The 7,077-nt window shown below is 34.4% G+C and overlaps 1 protein-coding gene across 1 annotated transcript in view; it reads right to left on the bottom strand.

Moving 5' to 3' along the window:
* Positions 1-7,077, bottom strand: part of DMD (dystrophin) — a 2,307,273-nt gene that overhangs the window by 1,978,973 nt on the left and 321,223 nt on the right. The gene's annotated exons all lie outside the window — the stretch shown is intronic.

Raw genomic sequence — 7,077 nt, 5'->3', positions numbered from 1 at the left:
GGGCGCCTGTAGTCCCAGCTACTTGGGAGGCTGAGGCAGGAGACTCGCTTGAGCCCAGGAGTTGGAGGTTGCTGTGAGCGTGATGCCAGACCACTCTACCCAGGGGGGACAGCTTGAGGCTCCGTCTCAAAAAAAAAAAAAAAAAGAAAAGCATATTACTATACTCACCAAAACCTGGCATAGAATAATATTAGCATTTAATGTACATACAATACTTGACTTAAAATTTATGACTTTACCACGGTTTGAAAGTTATAGACACTCAATAGAAACTAGACTTTGAAAACCTATACAATATTCTGTTTTTCACTTTCATTATAGTATTCAATCAATTATATATGCGATTCAGCTTTTGTTTAAAAATAGACTTTATGTTAGATGATTTTGTGTAACTGTAGGCCAGGTGTCCTCAAACTATGGCCCATGGACCTCATGCAGCCCACCTAGGACATTTATCTGGCCCGTTGGGTGTTTTTGCCGCTGCTGCCTGTCCTGCTTAGCAGCTGACTTGTCCCAGGGCCCACAGTCCAGCCCTCCCAACGGTCTGAGGGACAGTGAACTGGCCCCCTGTTTAAAAAGTTTGAGGACTCCTGCTGTAGGCTAATATGAAGTTTTCTAAGCATGTTTAAGGTAGGCTAGGTTAAGCTATGATGTTCTGGAGGTTGGGTGTATTAAATGTATTTTCAACTTCTGACATTGTCAAGTTATAATGGTTTTATTGGGACCTAACTTCATGGGAAGTGGAGGACCAGATGTATTAGAAGTCATTCAGAAAGAATCAACTAAAAACTTCCCAAACAATGGCTGCATTTGGAGGTTACCAAACATTCCAAGATGGGTTAAAGCAAAGAGTGGTTGCATTTGGGGGTTACTAGATATTCAAAGACAGGTTAAAATCTCTGGTAGTATTACAAGGATTCAATAAATTTTATTTTTAAGTCTTCAATGTCCCCAAATCCCCTCCCTACTTCTTATAGTTCTCATCAATTTCGTGACACATCCCAAGAACAATGTAATGTTTGGTATGTGGAGTCATTGCCACCACAGTAACAGACATGGGAATATCAGAAGTATTATAATCAAGTTTCTTGAGTTCTATCTGTTCCAGTTACTCTCATTTTACTCTGCTTGAATTCTTATATCATTAGGCCCTTAGAGCAATTAAACATAAAAATGTAATTCTCAATAGCACTATTAAGAGGAAGGTACACATAAACAAAAAGTTCCCATTTATCACTACTGCCGAGATGAGGATTTCTACGGTTTTCTGTTAGCAATATTCATCTTTCCAGAACAATTGTACCCAATAATTCAAGTGTTACCAAAGTCCTGTACAAGGTACTCATCACCATCTGGAGACATATTTAACTGCACTTCATCTTTTGTAATGATCTAATTTTCCCTGATACCAAATAACACAAAGAAAGAAGAAGCCGGGGTGTAGGAGTCAATTTATATCCATGGAGAACCTTCCATGGCACAACAGCTCTGCTCTATTACTTCTGATGAAGAAGGCACATTGTGTAATAGTTTAACACAAATTTACTAGTTACGTATAAATTTAGAACTTAGGAGGAACTATGGAGAATCCACAAGGAAAGTACAAATATATTGTACAAAGGAAAAGAGATATATATTGTTACCTCTTTCATTAAAACAACATTTTGCCACTTCATTCCTCTATCTTCTTTATATAAAATGAAAATGTTTAAAATTTACTTTAAATATACAGTATGATTACTCTGCGTGTGTGTGTGTGTGTGTGTGTGCACACCCGTGTGCATGCCTGGTGAGAACATGGATCGGCACAGAGAGTGTAGCAGAGTAACATAGAAATAAATGTTCTTCTCCTTGTCTGATGGCAGGAAGGTACCCTAATTCATGTTTTAGAAAGAAATAAGCAGGCATCTAGAAAAAAAGATCCCCCACCCCAAATTTTAGTTTTGAAAATCTAGGTTCATGTAAGAGATGGATAAATGGTTTAAACCAAACAGGATATGTGGGTTATGTTTCAGGATAATGGGGATGTGGGATCAGTCAGAGTAAAAAGAGATTTAATTAGCTTCCCCCCAAACAAGACAAGAAATGTAGAAATGTAGTTGTGCGTGCCAGCATGCTACTCCCTCACGGGGCTTCCAGTTGGCGTGCTATGGCATCCCAGTTAAATGGCTGAAGAGGCCAGACACCAAGCACAGAGTTGTCCACCATCAGCAAAACCCTCTGTTCCCAAAGAAGGCAAAACTTTGTGCACAAGCCGCCCTTTATGTAGTCTTGTTCACTTGGCCATTAAGTATATAAGCTATGACCAGAATGGATTTATAACAAGGACACTCTTTCACAGTATTTAAAACCCTACCTTGCCCTTGGGAATGGAAGTGAAAAGAAGATAAAGACAGCAAAATGTTACTGCAATTGAATTTCTTACTACTCGGATTGTTAGGGATACTATTTGCTGTGGGGACAGAATTATCCAATTTAGAACAACAAAGAAATATAGACATTACAAACTGAGTTGTAGAATTAAAACTCAAGCTTGTTTTAATAGCATCATGAAATTATGGAGTTAGGAACACGATTGCAACTTAAATGTCATGTTCTCAAGAAGACCAGATGACAATGTGGAAAACAGAGGTAGAGAGGAAGGAGAGGTTCAGTAGGTAAACTGCATAAATATCACTCCTCCAAGTCCCCAAACATAGTACACAGTGATAAAATGGCAATATTTATGTTTAACTGTTTAGAATGCCCTTTTAATATATGTTTTATTACCAGTGAGCATAGACGTGTAAGAGAAATAGAACTCAGAGAGTTTGAATTTTCCATTTACTTTTCTTTCCAAAATATAATGTAGATACATGTATAATGCTTTCCCTGAAGTCATGTAAAGAATCCTAGTTTTCTGACTCACAATTTTACTGTTAATTTGTATTATGCTTGTGATTAAATATATCCTTATTGTTTTGGATAAGGATAAATGCAGTAAATTCAACTGATTTTTGAACTTTACCAGTAGCTTTACAAAATAAGCCCTATATCTTTTTAAAATAAGTCTTTTGTGAACCTTAAATTTCAAAAATTTCGGATCTTTGAACTTTACCAGTAGCTTTACATGAATTTGTTTCCATAGTATCTAGATGGTAAATTATGAAGAATTAGTGGGGAAAGTATGTCACATCTGTTTATTCTATTATATGATTTTTTTTTTCTGAGATGGTGAGTCCTGGTTTTTAATATGGACATACAGGTTGTGGCAATGAAGATACAAATGTACTATCATATCAGGGGCCCCTGTGAATTCACAAGACAAAACTTATTACACATTTCTACTTAATGTAAGTCAAGTAGGAAGTTCTAAACTATGTTGAGAAAATCAAACAGAAGAGTGGAGTTATAGTATGTAAATAATGATAATCACAAAATCCAATGTAAGATAAAAATCATACAATTCTAGCTGAGTGTTGTGGCGGGTGCCTATAGTCCCAGCTACTTGGAAGGCTGAGGCAAGAGAATCACCTCAGCCCAGGAGCTGGAGGTTGCTGTGAGCTGTGATGCCACTCAACTCTACCGAGGGTGGCAAAGTGAGACTCTGTCTTAAAAAAAAAATACAATTAATTGGGAGATGGTTTGTATCTTGCAACTGATCTAATAGGAAATATTTTTTCCCATAGATAATATTTAAACACAAACATCAAGCAAGTTTTATAACAAAATTATTTTGGATGATTTCGAAATTGTATTTTCATTTTAAAAGAGTCTATAAAATGTCTACAAATTACATGGAAAAATATTTACCTTAAATTACTCTTATCTGGAAATGACTTTGTGTTTATATAGAGATAAATCTTGTTCGCTTATCTGTATAGACTAGATGTGATAGATCACATTTTAGTAGACATTTTTGGAATTTAAGGTTCACAGAAGACTTATTTTAAAAAGATATAGGGCTTATTTTGTAAAGGTATTGGTAAAGTTCAAAAATCAGTTGAGTTTACCGCAAAGACACTTTTGGCTTCAAATGGCACCAAAACAATAAGGATATATTTAATCACATTTTCCTTAAAATATCCTTTCTGTAACTTTACAAAATAAAAGGAGCAAGTTTGCTATCTCTCTACAAGTTAGAAATATTACAGAAATGTGTGCCTGTGCCTTACTGATCAGCCTTTTAACTCATATTCATTTTTAACGTTATTATCTGTCTGTGCCTAATTTACCCCACAGACAGATGATCATTTTTCATTATCTTTTCTCTTTTTAAAATTGTCCTTGAAATATTTTTCTACCCAGAATTTCTTTTTTAAAACTTAGAATAAACTATCTGTACTACTGACCAAATGTGTGAAATGCATGTGCTATCTTACTTAATTTAATGCACTAGCAATGAGTATTGGGGTGACAAAGAAAACACACTCCTACCTTCTTTAGGCTTCCATTGTAGAGCTTTCTTCATGGAGGTTTCCAGATTCCCTCTATTCAGAGTACCGCTTGCTCAGACCACCCACACACAACCCACTCAGTTATACTTTATTTAGCAATTAGCCAACATCTTCCAAACAATTGGGTAGGTTTCATGAGATCAAAGTTTGCACTTGAACTAATTTTGTGTGCCCTACAGGCCTAGAATTCTGCTAAAAGACATGTAGTAATAGAATAATTAAGAACCAAATATATCACAATTATATTTATCTTTTGGCATGACACTAAGTTTTTTGAGGTGAATCAATCAGCTTTCTTTTAAGTTTCATTATCTTTAAAAGTATCTAAAACTAATGTCACCAACCTGAAGTTTTCACACAAAAAAATAAGATAATATCACAGTGATACTTTCAGGTTCTTGAAATGAAAACTTAGCACACACATATAGATATATCTGATCTTTCAATAGCTTTCTCCTCTCTCTTTGAAAATATTTATTTACATTCAAGATACCTAGAATATACCTGATAATGGACTTCTCTGTCTTTGGAGGAATGGGGACTTTCCTAATCCGATTACAACAGGTGTGGGGAGAATATTTATGACACACAAAACAAATGGGAGTTAAAGAAGAGCGTGAAAATACTTGGAGACAAACAGTTATTGTACTCATGCATGTGATAGTTCTATGGTGTTGAAAATGTGAACTCTCATAAAGACAGGAAATAATATACCTAATTGCTCTAAGGAAGTGTTAGCAAGGTCGTCAGAAAAGATAGGATACCAAGCTTTGGTTTGTATATTAGGTGAGTTGTGATAAATGATACCTGAAATGTCAACATATAGAAAGTGAAGATCTATTTAGATGTGTAGGAATTAAGATTGATTTAGATTCAGGGGAATAAATGTTTGTCATGTTCGCATACTTTATAAAAATGACTCATTGGTTTAATTCAAAGATTTAGAGCACTGTTACATCTATTATTTCATAAAATAAATTTACAATTCTGATCTCTATGTCTGAGAACTTATCTACTGTGTTTCACAATTTAAAAATTAAAAAAAAAATCATTGAAGCCAGTAGCCACAGTAATGGAAGCATATCCATACATCTCGTAAATATTCTGAGAATTATGAATTCCTATCCTAAAGATTTTTATTTACTTTCTACTTTTGTGATGCTATATTTCATTATTTATTTTCTACTTGTGCTTCACTTAGTTAAAAATAAGTTGAGGGTTTCAAAATTATATGTTTCAATTTATGCTTATTGTCTAAAGTTCTATAACGAAAAATGATTAATTATTAATTTAGCACGTAAACACAAATTAAATTTTATTAGTTAAAACTCAGTAACTTATACTAAATAGTGGCTGGCAAAGTTCTCCCATCAAATCCTACAAAGAATGGATAATACTCTACAACTTTCTGTGAGAGCAAAGGGAGCACTTTTGAGATTACATCTCTTCATAGATTGTTTTGGATCTATTACCATGATTTTTACAAAATGAGACAGGTCTCTAGAGTGTCAGACATTGTACCAGGAATTTTCAAGCTTTGAGTATAGGGACCCTATTTTATTAGCTTTACATTCCCATTGTCTGGATTTGATTTATCAGGTAGGCACTCATGTTCTTTCTCTCTCCCTTTCTCTCTCTCTGTGTCTCTCTCTTCATACACACACACACACACGCACACAGGGTGGCTGTAAAGTCCAAGTGCAATTTAAAATAGTGTGCAATCACATATACTCTATGGCACCCTGTATATCCTCACACATATACATACACAAAGGGCGCCAAAAATGAAAATTCATACACATTTTAAGCATACAAATTGCAGGTAAAATGAATGTGCACAGCATGTCTACATACACTTGACTAGCGAGGGTACATTCAATTCAACTTTGAAGAGAAACACATAGAAAATATTACTCAATCCACACACACGTGTGTGTGATAACAAGATAAGAAAACCCACTCAAATTGTTTGATGGATTTGCCCACATCTGGAACGATTATATGTAAATCTAAACCTTTCTCTCATTGAAATCCAAACAAACGTCCTTATATTGCAGTCCTAATGCTAGTTTTCATGATAAGAATATCTTATCTCTTTCCACATATAATTATCTAGAGTTTTGCTACTAAGTATGAGCTGAGTTGTGTTTACAAAATGAATGTTATTAAGAACATGGAGTGATGCCTACAGAAAAAGAAGATGAAGTTGTCATCTTAAATTAATTGAAATAATGCTGTAAGATACAGGGACCAAATTGGCCCAATGCAGTTATACTGGTTTTTCTAGAACTTGGCAAGAAGGAAGGGGGACAAAAAAATGGGCAATATTCACAATGATAAACGTCCATCACAAGTTCTCCTACTATATGATATATACTAGATACTTAATGGAAGACTGCTCTTATAATCCTCTGATGAATTGTGTTATTAAATAACTTCATACTATCAAGAAAAACTAAAGATAAACATTTTATAAAGTTAAATAACTTCTTTTCACTATATATTCTACTGCTTATTCTTTAATTAAAAAGTCAGCATAATATTCCTACATTTACACAGCTAACATAAAGTGACACTAATAAAAAAAAATACTATAGACATTTAAAGCACACAGGTATGTAATTCATTTTGAAAATTTCAC

Source organism: Otolemur garnettii, unplaced genomic scaffold (genome assembly GCF_000181295.1).
Source record: "Otolemur garnettii isolate 467f Iridium unplaced genomic scaffold, OtoGar3 scaffold00072, whole genome shotgun sequence".
Lineage (NCBI taxonomy): Eukaryota > Metazoa > Chordata > Mammalia > Primates > Galagidae > Otolemur > Otolemur garnettii.
The sequence above is the reverse complement of the archived record's forward strand: the minus strand, read 5'-3'. Positions and strand labels throughout refer to the sequence as shown.